The sequence below is a fragment of the Aulostomus chinensis genome, chromosome 2 (assembly GCF_037954235.1).
Source record: "Aulostomus chinensis isolate RoL2024-O1b breed Wild chromosome 2, RoL_Achi_v1.0, whole genome shotgun sequence".
Taxonomy (NCBI): Eukaryota; Metazoa; Chordata; class Actinopteri; order Syngnathiformes; family Aulostomidae; genus Aulostomus; species Aulostomus chinensis.
This window is the reverse complement of record NC_141321.1, coordinates 8,078,557-8,100,423: the sequence shown is the minus strand read 5'-3', so window position 1 is coordinate 8,100,423 and position 21,867 is coordinate 8,078,557. Positions and strand designations below refer to the sequence as shown.

Here is a 21,867-nt window from a genome sequence, read left to right as displayed (position 1 = left end):
GAAATACATAAGAAACACATGACAAATATCCACAAGGTTGTATTCAAGGACAAGTCAACATCAGGGATGTTTGCCAGGTGAGGCTTTATCTTCTCTCCTTGTCTCTCTGTCTCGCTCTCTCTCTCTCACATATACACACACACACTGCACTTTTTCGCCAAAACCAGGCCAATCTCCTCCTGCCAGTGGAGATTGAGCTACTCATCAGAGCCTGTTAATTACATCATTCCCTAAAGAGATGACAAGTTAAGCCCCTCTCTCTTCCTTGTTGGGTCCAAAGAACAGAGGTGGGCCTTCCTGCTAATCTCAATAATCCATTGGGTGGAGGGACACATTACTCAGTCATCAATGATTCCTGCTATTGGTTTGAGGAAATAACTCTCCACACAGGAATATTAAGTAGAGGTGGCCCTAAATAAGGTCATGGAACTTTGCACACCTCACTCACACACCCACCCCCCTCTCCACCTTGTGCTCTACTCTACTACAAGCAATCAGAGATTTGACACAGTTACTGACACAAAGGAAATATCAGAGTCCTGATATTCTCATGGTCCCTGGTCATCCAGGCCTCTGCCCCAGTGATTAGGGTGCAGCCTGCTTGCTGCACTGATCCCAGGATGTCTCAGCTGGCACTTTTGGAATCTGCTTTGTGTATTTTTTATGCATTTTTTGAGGTGTAAACAAGTAAATCTGCTTCTGTTTGCATTACTCTCACCATTACTATCATCAGTAGTTGCTGTGGGTTTGCTCCCTCTTTGCTGATTACATTATGACAATGTTTGGTAAAGGTCAAGTGATGCATATCCTTATCCTAACCTTTCACCAAGAGATTTTAATTAGTACCCGCATCGCCCAGCATTTGGCTTCATTTGTATGAGGCATACAGATTAGAAGATAAAGGGGAAGCCAACAACTACCAGAATAACATCAAGGCTCCTGATAGATTATACAAACAAAAAATCACTGAAAATATGTCTAATCAGGGGGCAGGTTTGGGTCATTTAGAAAGGCACGTTTCCTGAACTTAACGTCCCAAGTGTTGCTCCTGTTCCTGCAGTTGAATGTTTGAGCTTCTCTCTACAGAATGGTATATCTGCTGAGTTTGACACTAGAAGGCTGGAATCTCAGCAAAAACCTGATTTAAGAGGGGGGTCTACCGGGATGATTTGTGACATCAAAAAAAAAAAGAAAAAAGAAAAATTGGAAGATGATCCTGACCCAAAATTCAGCAGACACAAGAATAATGTAGAACTTTGAAGCCTCCAGTACACAAAGAGAGAGAAGTAGGAGTCAAATTTGTGACCGTAGTTAAACATGTGAAATGAAAAAGATCTGTACAGTTCATGTTATCTGGAAATTTTAATGAGGGAGAGGAGTAGGTGTTGCTGTCAGGATTTGAATGTGGTAATAATAGCAGTTTTTTCTGCAGAATGTTCGACAAATATTACAGTATTTGTAAAAACTATTTCTGTATACCTTAATATGCGTGTGGCGGGGTCTTGAACTGCATTGACACATCCTGAACAACTTTTTTTCTGACATTACATTTAATTTCAAGAAGCTGTTATCTGTCAGCAATAAAATTATTGATTTTTGATTCTCTGTCTCTATCGTGAAAGGATCCTAGCAGACTTCCGGGTGACATTGTTGCCATGGTGCTGACACATAATTCTAACCACCATGTAAGTTGTGCCATCTCATGTATTTCTATGAGGCTGATTCAGATCAGGTGACTTATATCAACAGTCACATGATTTTCAACATCAACAAACTTCTCCTCTACACTTGCATTTCTTATAGTGCACTTATTCATTCAGTTTTTTTTCCTTAATCTGCTGTGTTTACTAACCAGTCCACCTTATCTTCTGCTATCTCACTAGGCTGATAGTGCTGTGGTGTGGTGTACAACTGGTTGCATATTAATTGGACTGATAAGAACAACAGCAAAGACTAACTCCCAGAGCAAACAGCCCGAACAAGGTCACTCCTTGCCTCAGACATACCTCTACACATGTCTGCTGCTAACACTGCTGCTTGTCCATGCTTCCCATGCGTACTCTGATTTAAACAAACACATCTGCACTGTAATAGCCCATCCTTCCTTAAACATCTCTCATTTTTTTTCTACAAGCCAGTAAATATCAATAGCATGTGGTTGATATTTACCCGTGTGAAAAAGATGAATGCTTTGCTCTAAATGCTTCAACCTCATTGCCTCTCAGAGCATTAGTCATGTAAACAATGTCTCCTTATTAATGGTAAAAGCTTTCCCTAATCACCAACACCCCACATGAGTCTGAAATATCAAGTCAGGCCATAAAGAGCAGACATAGATCATCATCGTGAATGATGGGAAGCTGGCGGGTGGCTGGGGGAGGAGAGCTGTCCTTATTCTAATTCATTCTCTGTTTCCCCGTCTGATTCATATGCTGTTTGGTTATAATACATCAAGGCTGTATGATTCTTCCATTAAACCCAGGAGTTTTGCCTCCACTTCACTGGAGCTTATTTGTCAGCATTATAAGACATTATTTGGTAGTCATGCCGGCTTTCCTGAAAGTCAACACCGAGGAAGCACACAGCGATGAAATCGTAATCTGACATCCATTTGCACGTGAGGCTGTTCAGTATCCTAAAGGCAAATCTACTAGGAATGCTCGTCATTTACAAACCTAATCAAACGTGTTCAAAAGAAGCAGTATGTGTCTCTTAAGCAGGGCTCTGTTATCTTCCAGACGTGATCAGTCCCCCGAGAGCATCCATCAAAGCCCTGTTGTCTTCATCACGCTGGATGCTTCGGAAGAAAATTGGCATGACTCTGAATTTGTTCTTGTCAAATGTTGAGTAATCAAACGCCAGCCAGGCATAAATAAACAAATTCACTTCACTGCGCTCTGGCATACTAACTAGCTTCACCACAATATAGCTCATAATGGAGTGTGATTATTTTTATGGCACCGCTGAATGGTCAATGACAATTATAATTCTGTAATAAATCAGAATACCTGTGAATTTCCTCTAATTGCCATCGCTTATGCACCGTAGCCACAAGCATGTTGATGTTAATGTGTTCAATCAGTGTAAAACAGCAACCTGTTCACATCAAATTAAGGATATTGGATATTAAAAGTGCCTCAGGGAACAATGGTTGGGGAGGGAGGGGTTCATTAGCCTAACTGTAGGAAGGAACCATCTACATCGCAAATGTCCTCCATGATTCGTCATTTTGATTGTTTGACTCGCCAATTAGCTCTGATGGTTTGGATGGAGAGGGTAATGAACGGGTGAGTGGTTTAAACCCATCTAGTGCCAGTGTTTCAAACTGGCAGTGCTGGAAGAAACTGCCACACGGTACAGTGACGTAGAGGACACTGGTGTCCCTCAGGGAGGTGCTTCAGGAGAGGCTACAGCTCCTGTGACTATGTCAGAGAAAATGTGGATGTCCAGCAACTCACCAGCTAACTGCCCTTCACTACGAGTGTCACTCCATACAAAGCTACACTCGCAACCACCACACTTTCCTCCTCATAAGGGGGTGTAAATGCTTTGGGATGCACTTGATTTGCTTGCTTCCAAAGTCTGCTTTTGTGCTAAAGTAGGTCCAAGTCAATTGTATTTAGGGACAAAGTGATATTTGCACACATTCTATGATGACGGCAGCATGAGGTGAATATAACTGAAGTTCAACTGATATTTGACAAAGTACAAGATGAGCTCATGAATATGAATGAGGTTTCCTCGATTCTCAATTAAGTCCTGCGCGAAGGGTGTTGCTTCGAAGTGCATTCGCTGATGAAGGATTTTACTGTATACTCCCCCGCCACGCTGATTAATTTGGGATGCCCTTCAGCTGACGAACCCTTGATGCGAACATGCATACATGGGCTGAGTGGATGGGGGCTGGTTTGGGACTGAGCTGGCTGGAGCGCAGCGTGACGTTCAGGGACTGTTGCTGGATGTGCTGTTCCTTCGTCCTCTCTGCTCATGACCTCCAATTCAAGTACTTAAAGGGGTTTGAGAGTAACTTTACTGTGAAAACTAGAGAGAATTTATTGATTAAAATGCAAAAGAAGGGCTGAAGATTTGACTTAATTGTTGAGAAGAACATGAATCCGGAGTGGCACAAGAACCCAGGAATGTCACCATACTATTACAATTAAAGACAGCAAATAAATTCATAAATGTCAAAGCAGTGAATCAGTGTCATTGCAATTCGCTGTTTAAAAGGATGGTGTTGCCATATATCTGGGGGCGGAGTTTGGAAAATGGGAATTTTAGTAGACAAGATGGGTCTAATGAGAGACAGTGAATTTGCATGGTCAGGAATGTAGGATTTCGAAGTATATCTTAACCTCTGTTGAATTGAAATTTCAGTTTTCAGAGAATCTAAACACTATGAAGCCATATACAGTGTTTGATGGCAGTATGCAGGAAGGGAACCTGGATTTTCCAACTTGCACAATTCTGAGAGCTGCAGAGCTTTAGGGAGTGATGAAACAAATTCTTGACAAGACATTTTTTTCAAGGCTTTGAGGCGTGAAGTCAGGTGCAAAAAAATGAACGTAACTAATGAAAACAACAAGGCAGGATCCATCCATCCATCCCTCCATCCCTCATTTCATTTTCTACTGCTTATTCCTGTTAAGGGTCACAGGGGGGTGGAGCCTATCCCAGCAGCCTTCAGGTGATTCCACTGATTAACACACCTTCAGCCACAGAAGATTGTTAATCAGTGGAATCACCTGTTAAAGTGTTTGGTTGGAAGGAAAACCTGCATACACACGGCCCTCCATGGCACATGGTTGCCCACCCCTGATTTAGAGTATCAATCAGCCTCGTCCCCTCTTGATGTCTTTGGACTGTGGGAGGAAGCTGGAGTACCAGAGAGAACCCACACAGGAACAGGGAGAACATGGAGACTCACACAGAAAGATCCTGTGCTGGAGCCTGGACTGGAACCTGGAACCTTCTTGCTGTGAGGCCACAGTGCTGCCCACTGCACCACCGTGCCGCCTAAAGGCAGGATCACAGAAAGTTAATACCAAAAGAAAATGATCTAAAAACTAAGCAGTTTAGACACAGTCGACACAAATAAACTGGCCAACAGCACAGGGCTGAAGCAACCAGGGGATCCGACCAATGAGACACAAAGCAGGCATGGAACTACAATTCCTAGAAAGGAGCTGATTGGTGGAGAATCTGTAGAAAGAGGGCTGGACTAATGAGGACTGAGTAAGGATGGAACACAGGTGAGCTAAAAAAAAATATAGGGAGGTTGTCCACCGCTTTATCTGGTGGGTCCACGTCGCGGGGGCAGCAGCCTCAGCAAGGAAGCCCAGACTGCCCTCTCCCCAGCCACTTCCACCAGCTCTTCCGGGGGAATCCCGAAGCATTCCCTGGCCAGCCGAGAGATATAATCCCTCTAGTGTGTCCTGGGTTGGCCTCGAGGCATCCTCCTGGTTGGGCATGCCTGGAACACCTCCCGAGGGAGGCGTCCAGGAGGCATCCTGACCAGATGCCCGAACCACCTCAACTGACTCCTCTAGACATGGAGGAGCAGTGGCTCTACTCTGAGTCCCTCCCGAATGACTGAGCTTCTCAACCCATCTCTAAGGGAGAGACCAGCCACCCTGCAGAGGAAACTCATTTCGGCCGCTTGTATTCGCCATCTTGTTCTTTCAGTCATTACCCAGAACTCATGACCATTGGTGAGGGTTGGAACGTAGACTGACCGGTAAATCGAGAGCCTTGCCTTTTGGCTAAGCTCCCTCTTCACCACAACGGACTGGTTTAGCGCCCCAATCTGCCTGTCAATCTCCCGATGGAGCGGGAGAGGGAGAGCAGCGGGATAGGGTAGGGTTGTAAAATGGCAGGTGATTTATACAAAGACACAAACTCTGGAGTCCCAACTGAAAAAGTAGAAGTGCACAGCTCGGTCCACGATCGTAAAAATGAAGTGTCCAACCATTAGAGCCCAGCAGGCACCGTAACAGCTGTTGTAGGGTCATTTTAAAAATTGAAACAAATTGCCTGGTTGACAGCCATAGAATGAGCCAGATAGTAGTTTTATGGCTCACAATTTTGAGCACATAAATATCAGAAGTGTGTGAGTTGTGAGTTAGCAGCTCAGAGTTTTTGGTTGAGTTGAATTTTTACAAGTATCAGTTGAGCCTGAGTGGATTCTAAAGCACTTAATTTTAGCAGCTACTGAAGAGAGGATTTTCAGTGGAAGCCAGGATTCCCACCAGACCCCTCGTCTAGGCTGACTGTCTTCTTCTCATGGGGCCATCATTCAATAGTCAGCTGCCCAGAAAATGACCACTCCTGATGACCTGCACTGTAAGAAATCAATTCCCCATTTCCACTCCGTGGAACCCCAGAAACCCATCCAAGAGGGGCGATCCTTCCTAAGGGCCCAGATCAAATAACTCAGTCTCACAAATAGTGCATTACTTATGACCAGAGAGCCACTTGCCACAGGAGTGGTCAAGATTATTGCTTTATTGGTGGCGAGAGGATGTCATTTGAGCTGCAGCACAAGTAGCCAAGCTTTAAAAGCACAGTGCCTCTCAGGTTTCCTGTAGTAAAAGTGCTATCAGATCTGAGCGGCTAGCTAAGGCGCCTTTGCTAGCCTTGGCAGAGGTACTGGGTCTGCAGCCGACAGCACAAAAAAACAGGCCCCATATCCTGAACGGAAATATAATCCCTCACTCCCTTCACATCCCTTCCCCCACTGTCTGCCTCACTGGCCAGGGCCTGGATCTTCTCCAGTGAGAAGGGTGTTTGGGAATGAGCGTATAAGTGCTGGTGTGTATCTAATTGTTTATTCCATGTGAGGGCAGTTCATATTAGGGTCACAGTGTAAGTCATGTTGAAAAGGGAGGTCTTGTGCCTCTGTGCCTTTCAAAATGGCTACACATACATCATCTCTTCCAAAGAGGATGACACACACACACACACACACACACACACACACACACACACACACACACACACACACACACACACAGGTAGTTCTTGTACTCTTTTTGGACCTTTTATAAAGATGAGAACTGACCTTTTGGAACTCTCCTCCCAGGGTTTTCAGTAACTATTTTTTCAATGTTGACTTCTGGGGACGATGGAGCAGACATCCACATGCGTTTCCTGATTGGGTCTCATCCGTTGTGACGCTTTCTTCCCTGACTCCTTATCTTGGGAACCTTTCCAGAAGAAAACAAATGAGCCTGTGCAGATTCATGAGCCTTGACAAGAATAAAGGATTACAGGGATCGTTATTTGCTGTTTATGCTAGCGGTTATTGTGCAGACAAATCTTGCATTTTATCGTGCCAGTAGACTGGAATGTGCACGTTAAGTATATGAAAAAGACCGAGCGAAAGACATTTTCATTTGTGTAAATGGGCAGACTATTTGTGTTAAATTGGAAGTTGATTGTTTTTGTCTTAAAACTGTTTTAAAATGAAGAAATGCTTTAGTGAGGATGCAATGCATTTATGGTAAATGAAGAATGGAAAGTTTGTCAGTTGGGTATAATGAGAGATTTTTATCTGCTTCTGTTCAATCTTAAAAAAAAGAAGAAGAATTGTTCCGGAATGTAAATCAGAAGTGGGCGTGGCCTTGGGTTGTGCTTTTGTTTTTTTTGTTTTTTTTAATTGTTTTCTCAAAATGAACAAAATTTGATTGAACTTTCTGGTCTGCATCTTCATCCCCTTTTACTGGGTAAATTTAATCGTGGGGACATTCAGAAACCATCTCTTTCTCTCTCTGTAAATTCCCTCAGATTGACTGAAAATCTGAATGAAATGAAACCATCTTTTATAGAAAGACGCTCAAACCCTGTCAACGAAAACAAGTTACTGAGTTAACATTTTTGCCGTTTATAATTTTGCTGTTCTTTCAAAAAATCTTTCAGATTTCTTTCATCAAAACTTCCTTTGGTAAAATAAGTGAATAACAAACTGAAAGACACACATTCTTTTGTTTTTGATCCTAAATAATACAAACATATGTGAAATCCTCAAAATTTCCCAAAGTTGCTGTTTGCTGGTGTGAGTTTGACAAACGCAGCCAACATCATGTCTCTCTGTCTTCCTATGTCCTCGGAGGGGACACCGGGATTTCGCACCATGTACTGTGTGTGCTAGAGATGGATAACGTGAACCAAGTCACATCCAACGAAAGACCGATAACCAAAATGATGTGAAAATCCAATTTCATGCAGTTTGCCTCAAACATTAACCACGTACTAAGAGAACGTTACAGTGACTCACAGCAGCACGGGACAAGTTTAAATATGCATCAACAAAATCTAGTATTGTAAATTGCCGCAGTTGTTTAATTTTTAAAAAGTCAAGCATGTTATGTTATCATTAAAGGGTTAATTTTATAGTTAAAATCTCAATGACAGATAAATGTTCATTAAAAGTGTTGCCAGATAGTTTCAAGTGACCTTAAATTCTAATCAGGGAAGTCCATTAACTCAAGCAGACCAGCCTGCTCATTACCTTGTTAGCCTTAGCTAGCTTGGCAGCTTCCAGCTATGTTGCGCCTGTTTCAGCCCCACCCATATTTCTCCTCTCTGCCCATGTTTGTATTAGCCGGAACCTGGTGGTGTGACGTGCTACCAACACGCTGGTGGCTGGTCTCACCCACTGTCAGCTTCCTAACAGCTCTGCTGAGGCCAATGGGCGATGTCACAAGGGCTTCGTCCATGATTACTCAGAGTCAGCAGTTACTATCAATATTTACCTGAATCATATTTGGATATGGGGGCATCCCTCATTTCTGCCTGGTTTCCTCATCGCCTACACGCACAGATACCACATAAAGCATCACACATCCTAGCGAGTCTTTAGTTTCAAGCAGTCTTCTATCATAGCAAATGTGCTAATGTGAGGCATCAGTGACATTCACGCACAGCATCTTTGACATTAGCACACTGAGCCAATTTTAGTTAGCTAGCTAACGTTAGTCAGGCTCCTCAATGCTGAGGTTACTGTTTTGGTTACAGTATCGGTGTTATAAGATCATAGAGTTCATGTTCTTATTTGTTACTTTTCTTATATGCAACCCAGACATTGTGAAATACATGCAATAAAAGCCCCCGGTTAAGAATTCACTTTTATCTGGTGATTTGCCTGCCATCTTTGCTCATTTTTCCCAGTTGCTCAGAGAGCAGAGATTTGTGGCTAAGAGGCAACCTTGATGCTGCCTTCAAAACTGCCCATTCTGTAGAGATTTTGAATGCATCCCAGAAGGTAGGAAAAAGAAAATGGCCTGGTTTAAAATGGTCTTTGATGTCTTGCTTCCATGTTACGTACCCCATTGAGACAGCATTTTATTTGTTTTGAATTCACCCAGTGTGTCTTTGCCCAAGCCTGACAGTATCTGTAATATGGAAAAGCAGGGCTGAAAGTGATGATGCTGCATCACTTTGTTTCACCCTGGAGCCCGAGCCTGACCCAGGGCTGTGTCTCAATAATAGCTCAGTGCGACAGCCATCCTGCTGTACTCAGAGCAAACACTAGCTGACAGCTGATCCTGTGTGAGGACCTGTGGGCTTAAGCTGCGGCTGGTGGCTTCTCTCCAACTCCATCGAACTGCAGCTAATACTGCTGAATGCTACTGTTGATGCCATGACCCGGGCTGTTGTTGTACACGGCAGCCACAGCAACATGCCTTATCTATAATATAGCTAGGTCAAAGCAGGGGGGTGAGGAGGAAAGGGAGAGCGGTGTGTGCAAGCTTGACTTAACATCACATGCATGCTGCAACGCCAGAAGATCCACAAAATGTTTCTTTGTAATTTACTTTCCCATCATTCAATGAGAATTTTTCCAGCCTTGTTCCTAAATTGGAGCCAACTAATTAGATTTTATGCTGAGCCAGGTGTGTGAATGCACCACAAATCTCATACTCACTCTTCCGCCACAGGATAAGGGGAATCCCCCAGCCTGAAACGAGTGATCTGCTTCATTACAGCCTGGCCAGGCCTGTTGGTTTTGACAGGGTCGTTGTTTGTAATAGCCATTTTGTGGTTGCAGGGGAGTCAGGAGGGTCGAGTATCAAGCTGGCCTGCCAAAACAGTCACCCCACTGTTCTCCACCAGAGAACAAACAGAGCAGTCTCAATTAGTTTCTTCAGTAATCTTCCGCCCCTGTCACCTGATCTGGGCAGTGTAATAACACACAGGGGGCAGGGGCTGCTCCGGTCAGGAAATGAGATGATCCATGGCTGACAGCTTAGACACACAGCAGCCACTTATCTGTTATTACTATGCTGCAATAACAACCTTCCCCCACTCGTACATGTTAGCATGTGTGAGCGTGTGTACTTGCAGGGATACGTAGGGACTTGGTATCAAAACAAATCAGAGATCATTAAATTAGAAGATGCTAACAGAGGTTAACAGTGGGGTTCAGGAAGTGTAAATCCCATCCATAGTCTTCTTAGAGGATTTGCTTATTAAACTAGAATGTCAGACTTTCCATGAGTGTGCAGATAGTGAAACAATCTACTTCTGTAGAAGCCTCATATTCATGATATCAACCTTGAGGGAAAAAAAATCTGTTACTTGCTGTCTCACTGAGAAGTACACAGTCCTTTGTGTGTGTTCCTCACTTTTCCGCTGTAAATGTGTGCATTGTGCCAGTTTGAGTTTCATAAGACTCCCCGTGATTGCTAGAGAGGAACCTGACCGTAGAAACATGATTGCCCTGACAAATTTGCAATATTTTTATATTATATGTTTACCGACATCAGTGACAAGTAACTGTACCTTGGCGAGCCAGGGACAACAAATATGGTCAGGAAATGTAGTTATTTGAAAAGTTAGGCCAGAAACATTATTTGCAATAGCATGGGGTGAGTAGTTCCTTGTACCTTTTGCCTTTTTTCTGTTATCAAAATTTGTTTTGCTCAGTTTCAAATATTTTATTGTCACACTTCACCTGGGGCAGATTGGCTCTGGTTCCTGGCTTAAATCTCTCAATGACTGAAATGTCAGTGGTGAAAATGAATGGAAAAATTCAAGAGGAAATTTAAAGCCATTGAAAAAATGGGTGGTCGCTGTTGAGCTTTATATTAAAATCAAAGGAACTCAAGCTTCCAACACTAATGAAGCCCCAGCATAGTTCATGCATTACACAGAAGTTATATATGCCCCAGCTGTAAGCTGCTGACTGCCCAACAATAGCATCATGGACACCCATCACTCACACTCCCATCACAGACATGCTGTGCACAAGCAGACCATTTTAAATATGTCACCCTCCTCTCCCACATCTCTGCTCAAAGATGCAGTCATCAATGCTGCTGGCAAGCCTCCCCGGCCTCCAAAGTTTTTGCTGCATCTGGACTTGTGTTCGCTCCTGACTCTCCTGGGCTCCCTCGGGCACCCGGTTTTCAGCATCAGGCTACCTGTTTTGGCTTAGCATGCTGCTCAGTCAGTCTGGGGGTGGTTCAGAGCAGAGTCATCAGTGCCAAGTACAGCTGTATTCCATTTGTTGCAATCAATGGTTTGAATTATGAAGAGAGTGGTCCTGACTGAAATGAGCGTTGTCGCTCAGAGCCAGGTCAGTCATGAAGCTCCGGCATCACCGTCTTCCATTCCTGACCGATCACATGCATAGTTCGTCAACAGAGCACGCCGTTTCTACAGGGGGCGTGTGTGAGCTGAAGAGCTGCAGGTGTCAGAGAGGAAGGCTAGAGTCCAGGAGTGAAGCCAGGATAGTGTTTCTGGCCACTTGACCCTGATGTGCCACACAGCAGCTGTGGAAGACTAACGGGTTTCTCTGTCACACTGCACCATGCTGCCAGTCCATAGAAGATCTATATGCAACATGTCAGTTTTCCCGGTTGTCACTGCCAGGCTCCATTGCTATGCCAAACAAAGTGATGTCCTCTGTCTGAAGTTCCTGTGAATGTGCAGAATTCCCTGGCCACATGCATCACTCCCTCTCCAGGTCTGCTGGCAGCTCCCTGCATTTTCAGAAACACACCATGGCATTCCTTGAAGCCCTGCAGATGGTGGAGGACCATGAAGGCCCAGATGTATCACCAAAATCAGTACTAAAAATATGAAGATGCCTATCCTCTCCCTTGCAGTAATGTGTGCTTACTTCATCACTTGTTCAAAAAAACAGCCCCATCATTTCCTACTTTGTTCAGTGAATGTTCATGGCTTCACTGCACTGGAGACCACTGAGAACATGCAGGTTGAGGGGATGAGGGCGAGAGAGTGAGGGTAAGTGAGGGGAGAGGGGAGGTGTGGCCCCTGCACCAGTTATTTGGTGTGAATCCTCTCCACACCGAATACATCTAGCAGTGAAGGATTTGTTACATAGCTCCTTCACTTAACATATTTTTCAGTGTGGGAATTTTCCTGATTGAAGTTATTGATACCATCGCTATGTGCGATTTGGGAGTGGATGCAGGTTTTTACCCTGCTGTTGAACCTTGAACAATCTTACAGTATAATAGACTCTGCCAGCCCACCAGACAACCCTGACATAATTAGCTTCAACATCAGCAGCGTCATGTTGTGTGTCAGCGATGTGGACACACTGCTCCACCCTGCTCTGTGTCCATCTCTTCCCTGTCCTCCTGAATATGTAGGTGTTATCAGTCATGGAACAGGATTGCAAGTGATTGCTATGTAGAGTGTACACTATACAGATCTCAGAGAGAGAGAGAGAGAGAGAGAGAGAGCGTCTCAGTTCAAAGGCTGAGACTTGCCTCTCTCGTTGGCTCTTGGCAGAGTCAGAGATCAAAGCTAAACGCCAAGCAACAAATGTGTGTTTCTGTCACTGGCGATTTGTCTGTATGTTTGATCAGCAGCCTCCCTTATCTGCCTGCCTCACTCTGCTGCTAATATGCGGTAATGGACTGCCTTTCATTAGACACGAGATGGGGGCTTGATGTGAAGGATGTGACCGAGGTGAGCGAAGCAGATGGGAAGACACTTTGCAGACAAATCGATTCCTGAAAATTTGACAGTGCGTGCATGGACTACATCTTTGAAGGTAGACCATAAATAATTAATGCCCATATGTAATTGTTCCTGTAACACATACCAACAACCTTGACAACTATAGTTAAATAGAGTTACACGCACCCACACACACACACACACACACACACACACACACACACACACCTGCTCCCCACTGATCTTTGCACAGCCCAGATCACAATCCTCAGCTTTGATAATCTCCTTCATTCTTTCTCGCTCCTCTCTCCTCTGTCTTACAAAGGGCTTTGCATTCATTAAGGCAGAAGATAAATACACTCACTTCTCTTAGTTATTTGGATAAAATAGAACCATAGGTTTGTTTTTTCATGTTATAATCCGTGTGGTGCTTGGTAAAATGCAAAGAAATCCCACAGGACTGGCTGAAAGGCCTGTTTATTCTGTTCTGGCTGCCTTTGGTCTGGCAAAGGAGGAAATAGCTTGGCTTCCCAGTTGCTGAGTAAATATTAGAAGAAGTGTGCCACTGTGCTTCAGCAAAACACCAGCCATGCTTTAAGGAACAGGTTAACTTTTTGGGAAATACCCTGTTTGCCATCCTCCTAGGAATCAGGCAAGTGGATAGAAACCCTTCTCTCCTCAGTGTTGCATTAGGGAGCAGACCCACAGAGATCTGCTGTAGGCTAGTTAGCTTAGCACAGTGAACAGTCACGGATGAGATATGTAGCATACACCAAAAGTTCCCAAGTACACTTTTCTTCAAAACGGTCCCTGCATGCATTACAGGAACAGTTCACCCAAAAATGAAAATTCAGTCATTATCTGTTCATCCTCATGCTGATGGAAAGTAGTGGTGTTTTGTTTTTTTCTTTCAAAAAACACTGCTGGAGTTTCTCAGGAAAAGGTGTTGCCGCAACCTCCCAAACAAGTGAAGTGAATGGTGACCAACTTGTAAACATACAAAAGATAGAGTTTGTGTCCTCACAAAGACTTAAACATCATCCGCAAGATAAAGTTTTAAGACACTCTAAAATTTCACTGGGTTGGGTGCTGTGTTTGCTGCCTCCGGGCACAGCAGCATTCATACTTTTGGAAGTGTTTTTCTAAAAGTGTCTGCTGGCCTGACCTAGACATGCCATAGTCATCCGCCCCAACAAGTGAGAATGTGACACTATAATGCTCTCCGGTGAATTACCGTCTTCATTGATTCCTACGATACTGGTGCTCATGGGTTAGCTTAGATACAGCCATGAATATTGAGTGTAAGAGTAAAGTCCAAGAAGTGAAAATCCCAGTCAGATTGCTTATAGAGAAGTTGGTTATCAGCCATGATGTCATGATCCAAGATTGACGCACTGTAACTGCGCAGGTTTTGTAACAATGGTATTTTCTCCTGTAGAGGCCTGAAGTTTTAATAAGTATGGAGTGTAGAATCACTCCACTACCCACAATCCTAAAATCTATCAGCAATGCCTCAACAGGTCGAAGCAGAAGGCCGTCCCCACTGATCCTGGATCTGCTCCACGTTCCCGCCTGTTAAAAGGAAGGTTTTGGTCGCCGCTGTTGCAGGATGTGCTTGCTGATGGAGAATTGTTGGGTGTAGATTCATTGAAGGAGTGAAGTACTGGACCTGCTCTACTTGTAAAGAGTCATGAGAGAACTTTTGTTGTGATTTGGCGCCAGACAAATAAAACTGACTTGACTTGACTTATTGGTTGAGCGTTCTGTTACTGTGGAAATATTTACCGAGCTCTCACTGTCGGCCATTTTGAGTTTAATCAGGTCCTGTGATTCTTTAAGATAAACACCATTAACCTTCCTGATGAGCAACATCAAATATTTTGATATTATATATTTAGGGTTTCATGTTAAGTTTAATGTTAGCCAGCGACAAACTTTGGTCAGTTTGTTGGGTCGCAAATGGGTTGTGCAATGCCTTATGGGGTGAGCAGTTCTTTTACCCCTTAGATAATTATGTACACAGTCTTGGAACTTTGCCTTTTTCTCAGTTTTCCTGTTTTTTTTAAATTTTTTTTAATATTTGCACAGAATCAAATATTTTAAGGTCACAATTTATCTGCTAGCTGGTCACCTGGTGCAAAACTTTCTGAATTTTTCTAAATTGTAAATGGAGGAACTGAAAAGGAAAATAACTTCAGGGGCTCGAAGCGAAGTAAAATCTGGTCAACTGGACGTAAGTTTATCTTGAAGACGTTTCACCTCTCATCCGAGAGGCTTCTTCAGCCCATTAGCATCTGAGTGGTCGGTGAAACTCCCTAACGACCACCCCTGAAACTCCCTGACACCGCACAACGACTGTCGTTTGGGAGGCCAGGTGAGTCTCGGGAGGGCCGTTTCCACCACAATAGCACTGACCACTCCCACATAGGTTTATAAGCTGGAGTTTCCACACTCTTCACTAGAACTGAAGAAGCCTCTCGGATGAGAGGTGAAACGTCTTCAAGATAAACTTACGTCCAGTTGACCAGATTTTACTTCGCTTCGATCTACGATGACCTGGATGAATGAGAACCTACACAGACAACTTCAGGGGCTGGAGCTGCTCTACAAGTGAGCAGCCTCTGTTGAGCTATATATGTAGTTATATGTGTGTGTGTGTGTGTGTGTGTGTGTGTGTGTGTGTGTGTGTGTGTGTGTTTGCGCGCACCCTGCTGATAAAAATAAAATGACTCTAGTAAAGAGCTGTATTTTAAATAGTAAAATATTATTCCAGTCCACAGCCCCTGCTGAGCAATCACCTCTGCGGCCAACGTCAGGAGAGCTCCGATGACACCAGTTGGCTGGCCAGAGAGCAGACTGCAGGGTTCTGGGTCTGTCTGGGTCCACATCCTTCTTTTCTAGCCTGCGCTGCTTCATACTGTGCACAGCTGGGCAGGAACCAGATTAATGTTGTTTGCAAGGCCAACGTTAAATGAGAGTTAAATGATGCTATAAAGCAGGATAGGGTTGTTGTTGTTTAACCAAAGAGGCAATGAAAGGTGAAATCTGATTGTGACTGTTGATGTTGGGTCATTGCCGGGTAATTGGAAATGGTGTATTTTGGCCTGCTCTTCAATATCCCCCCAGTGACGGTTCCTTTTGTCTCCTCCTGGAATCACTGAGATCGATTTATTACACCCTATTATCTCTGACATCACATATGTTTAAATAAATGTGGATTTGTCTGTGATACACACCTGAGCCGAGTGTCTAAAATAAGTTGATTGATATATATATTTATTCAAATGAAAATTAAGTGTGTTTAGTTTCGGAGCCCAAAATAATAATAATAATAATAATAATAATAAAGAATAACATCCATGTCAATTTATATAAGAGAACATGTTGCCACACAAACGTGTATTTTTACGCCGTTGTATTAGGTGTTCCAGAGGAATCTAAACTCATAAATTTTAATCCAGTTTGTTACTTTAAATTCCCTTAAGTTTGACACCTGTGCCACTGTTTGTGCTGCTGTGTGTTATTAATCAATGCTGTAGCCAATGGCATCACTGTGCTTGCCTGCACACATCACTATTATTACATTTTTGTTGATGGTGCACGCTTGTTTTCCCAGTCTTGTTTTGAATTAATTAATGCACTTAGTGGTTTTCTATATAGACTGCGTCAGACAAGGATAAATATGGAGGAGAAGATTAGAAATGTGACAGAGGCCTGATGGCGAATCTTGCAGGCAGACTGGACTGAAAGAGCGGGTAACATCAGGGTGATATATATCTCTGTGGATAGCCACAGTCCTTAACTAAGAGGAACTGTCAGGGAGACTTAAAAATGTCTGTCAGAAGAGAAGATGAGCATTTTTTTCCTCTATGAATAATGACCTATACTTTGGGTAGGTCATAAAATGAGAGAGAAAGGATTAGCTATTTATCTTGTATGGACATGATCTGTCACAGACCCCAGCAGGAGAGAACGCTGCGTACCACGGACCAGTTTTCCTCCCAAGGTACAATAGAGAGGTGGGAGTAAATCACATGAGCAGATCACAAGCAAGTCTCAAGTCTTAACCTTCAAGTCTCAAGGTGGTTTCAAGTTACCATGGTGAGAATCAAGCAGAAAAGGACGAGTCCTACAAACTTTCCAGGATATAACACTGTCCACTTTTAACCACTTGAAAGAAAGTGATTGTTGCAACCTATTTACACCAACAATTATAACGCATTTCAAAATGAGTCATAAAATAGCCACACAGCTCTACGGGGCAATAGAGTGAGAACAAACTCGTAGCAAAGTAGATCACAATATAAAGCTCCTGGCTAAAAGATTTGAAGCTGCTTTGTTGTTGCAGTTGTGCCGCTAACTTTTGAGCTGCAGGACTTGTACACTGCTGTCCTCTCTTACTAACATCATCTGAAACATAATCTTTGAATCCAAAATTGAATTATTTCAGCCAGGATCACTTTTTTTAAATGAAAGAAATCTTAATTGCTGTCAAAATAGGTTTAATTTGGCAGTATGGCTATGTTCAGAGACCTCCCTGCCCTTCTGTGGGCATAAAGACAAAAGCAGGAGCAAAAACTTCCATTTTGCAATTGTGTGGGAGGAGATAACTAGGCCATCAGCAGAGATGGGCTGGTTTGGAACAGCTGATTGTCAGCTAATGAAGCAGAGATGCAAGCAGAGCTTGACTCGATGACGCCCTGAGAACGCTAAGCTCCATTTTTGGACTATCCCCCTCCATGGTCGGTGCCTAGCAGTGGCCTCTTGTTGCATCCTAGGATTAATGTTGGAAAGTCTCAGGTCATGAATATCAAATCAAGGTCAAGCCATGTCTTTTATCAGTGTCAGTTAATTTAAACTGTCAAGTCCTCAAATTTGACAATCAAATCTGACTCAAGTCAGGTCAAGTGACTTGAATCTCTGGTATTATGTATCTCTGTGACTGATTTCTTTGATGGTTGAATCTCACCACTCTGTATCTCTATCAGATTTTCTAGTAAACTGCATGACTGGTTCCAGGAGGCAAGAGGGGCAAAATTGGTGAGAGCCTCGGGGGGGATAAGGTAACAGGTGGGCTGAGTGCCAGTCACCGGGGTCACACAGCACAATGCTCGCATCTCCTGTTGATGCTGATACCATCTTTTGTCTCTCTGCTCAGCCCTGCTCCCTATTTCACTGCTCAGCGACTTTACATCCAGTTGCCTCCAATTGTGTCTGCAAAACTTCCCCCGGATCCAATAACGCAGCGCCACTGTAAGACAATTACCCGCTTTAATAACGGGCGTCATTACTCGCCCAATGGATAGAATATGAAATACGAATTCTAAATCTGAGTGTGTGTGTGTGTGTGTGCACAGAAGTGTAAATACCATCAAATCCCATCTGCACCCCCGCTAATCATTACAGAAATTCTTTATGAGTTCAGTTTCATGAGAGCCTTTAATGGTATAATTTACATGATATGAGTGATGGCTAGTTTGTCATAGCCTGAATCTCTTGTACTTTATCGAGTGCAATGGAGAAACAGTAGCTGACTATTGGAGATGGGGCTTTACATAAAACCCAGGTGTTGTGACCGCTGTCAGCGTAAGTTTAACCATGAGCAACAAAATATTAATCACTGAGTGTGAATTGTATCGCTATAGAACAATCACACTCCATTTTCATTGGCCCAGTGGACCAGCGCTGGCCATCTATAGCGTGCAAGTAACCATAACATAGAGAGAGAGAGGAGAAAAGACAAATGAAGAAGGAGCTGATAAGTCATTTATGAGACATCAATTATTAATAGGCATCATGATGGCAGAGTGGAGACTGAAAATACACAACACCATCTGCACTGTGAGGATGTTTTGTCAAAACAAAATGGATAAATGGACTTTTGATTATTGTTATTAGTTAGGTCTGGTTCAAATTTACACAACCGTTCAAAGCAATTTCCTTCTGAGTGCTCAAGTTCCAAACAGTGATTACCATGCTGGAAGCATGGTACAGGCATGCCATCTAGTCAGTTCAAAGTTTGGTCTTACCAGTACTGTGATGACGTGCTTCAGTTTTATCGTATAATAAAGATTTCAGGGAGCTGGGTTAGGTTTATGAGGACAATGAAAGACAGAGTACCATCTGTGGCATAAAATCAGCGCTGTTCAGGGAGTTGGTATTGTTTGGAATGTGGAGTGGATCAAAAATATATTTAAGTAATGCAATAAAAAACACATGAAATCAGTTTCAGAAATGTGTTTAAAGCAAATGAATTGGCAGCATAATATTACTGATAAGCAGTGCTGGCGAAGCACCAGTGTGGACCTGCCTTTCATCCTCTGTCCTTCCCCTGATCAGCCTGAGCTCCTCCATGATCTTGAGTTATTGTACTTTATACAACAGTTGCAACCAAGTAATTTGATTGTTCAGGCATGATTCCACTAGGGCTGGTATCACGAGCAACAGCACACAGAGAGAGACTTTTAACTTTAAGTATCACTACGCTTATTGTGAAACGGCAGAGCTAGTGCCAGTGGTGTTGGGGACCCTGTCATATTAAATCTCTTGTTAACTTACATTGTTAAAAAAAAAAAACAGCCCTGAAAAAAATTATATATATATTTTTTTTTTTTTCAGGAATAATGTTAGAAATAAATTATGAATGATTTTCACAAGTGGAAGAAGAGAGAGATGGAAGCCTGGATACTTCTGAGCAAACCTCCAGGCGTGCCACATTTAGCCAGGTTGTCCCGTATTGGGCTGAAGCATGTTTGCGCCCCCCCATATCATCATGAGCTGTTCCCTGATAGTTGATGGGGAATCCTGCCCCAGCTAGCAGATCACGGGTGGGTGGCTGGCAGGCCGGCAGCAGTAATGCTCTGTCCTTGCTAATCGGCAGATCTAATATTGCAGGACAGGAGTGAGACTCCACTGATGTGCCACACATTGTAGCACACACACACACACACACACACACACACACACACACACACACACACACACACACACACACACACACACACAGTACAAGACAACGGTGCCAGGAAACTGCTTGTGTTGGCAGAGCCAAATAAATGGGTAAATAAACAAACAAATCATAATCTTGTGGAACAGTTGTAGTACAAAAGCAATATCATTGGGCTGTTGTACAGCCAGTGGCCTTGTACCTGCGACTACATCCCAGCCATGCTGGTATTCATTACAACAGCGTCACACACCATTACATCTCATGCGCACCTCCTATTACTTACCGACTGACTTTCTGATCTCATGTTTTGCTAGCTTGTTTATCTATTCATATTTACAGTAAGTCATCTTTTGTTAAAATAGATTACTTTGCTTGAAGTGGTCCCCCCCCCCCCCCAGTGTATTTTGCCCTCCAAGTGCTCACAAATACTGTAGCTATCTTGAACTCACAAAGCGTCCCTTCTTTGTGACTCCAGAACGCAATAAGAGAAGGCCATATACATTTAGCTTCAGGTTAATGGTTACTGATGGCTTACAACAGCAGCAAAAAGCTGCTTAACAGCAAAAACAGCAAAACTGTCCAAATACACAAGTTTAACAAATTCTCAAGTACGTTTTTTGGCAGCATGAGCACTATGCTCCGTGAGCCACAAACAAATGGTTAGACAAAGAAGATGTGGATTATGAAGGATGATGAATTTGAGATTTTGTACAGTGTAATTTGTTATAGTTACACCAAACAGATCTAGGCTGTATGCTAATCCTTATAAAGTGTTTCACTTTATAAATGGATTTATGTAAAAGCTAAACATTACTGAATGAATACTGCATCAGTCTATGAGTGGACAGCATTTTTCATTCATTTATACAGAGCCGAATAGTAGAAATTCAAGCTAAAAGTAACATGAATAGTTGAAAGACACACCCCCCCCCAAAAAAAGATTTAATTTATTGGAACTATTCATTTTCATTTATTTCATAGTGTCAAACATGCTCTTTAAAGTCAGTTAAAGTGACATTTCCTGATATCAGAACATGGCGTGAACAATGCTGACAGGTAATCTGGATTGTTCATTTTTCTGGATATTCTGGTTCCTGGCGTTAATCTTTGTTTTTTTTTTTGTTGTTGTTGTTGTTTTTTACTTCAGTGGAGTGATGTCAGTGTGCCTGAGGTAATAGACAGAGGCCCGGCACTGTCTCTGGAGCCCGCAGTAGGCCTGGTATAAGACATCCATACCTCGACTACGCAGTACCACCTAGGGGCTCATATCACTTCTCGATGCTTGAGCAGGTGTTTTTGTGCTTTGGGAGAGTTGGCGTACACCCAGAGGTTTAGAGAGGAAAAAAGAGAGAGACAGAGACAGAAATAGAGAGAGAGAGAGCGAGTGGGAAGTGAGAGATTCTGTCATGCACTGGGTCAGAGGAATGTCTAACTATAATCTTCTGTGATGGTATAATCATAGCTCAGTTAAACTCCACTCCAGGCTCATACATCCCCCTCTCTGATGACTGTGCTGTGCTCGCTTGCTCGCTCCTTCTGATATGAGTGAAACTGGCAATCTGACTTTAGAGAGCCAAGTCTCAACTTCTAAAGAGTCTTTATCATTCCAAGAGGTTTCTTTTTTTTTTTTTTCCAGGCTAATCTACGAGTGCTTTTCTCATTTTAATCTGCGCCTGTGTATGAGGAGTGCCCCATCGGGGCTGCCATACACCAGAAGATTAATGAACCCAATTTGCCAAACTGACCTTTTGGCTGCTAAAGCACTGCCACAGCTAAGCCTCTTAATGCCTACTTTAAAAAATGTTGTTATAGCGAACAACTCTTTCGATAAAACCAGGGAAAATAAGCATATCAGAAGTTTTAGTAGGCGTCTGGATTAGAGTCAACTGATGTGGCCCCCATACCAGCCCCCAGAGGACAAGTTTCAACTGTAGTATGATCAGACCTTTAAACCTCAACACCACAATTAGGATGATACCGACAAA

The 21,867-nt window shown here is 43.1% G+C and overlaps 1 protein-coding gene across 2 annotated transcripts in view; it reads right to left on the bottom strand.

Annotated features, from left to right (window-relative positions):
• sema6d (semaphorin 6D) overlaps positions 1-21,867 on the bottom strand; it is a 116,349-nt gene that overhangs the window by 57,263 nt on the left and 37,219 nt on the right. Inside the window, exon 2 of one of the 2 annotated variants that reach the window (XM_086225647.1) lies at positions 7,061-7,205. The exons of the other annotated variant lie outside the window; for it this stretch is intronic. The gene's annotated coding sequence lies outside the window, so the exon portion shown is untranslated. The remainder of the gene's footprint in view (positions 1-7,060; positions 7,206-21,867) is intronic. 2 annotated transcript variants of the gene reach the window in all.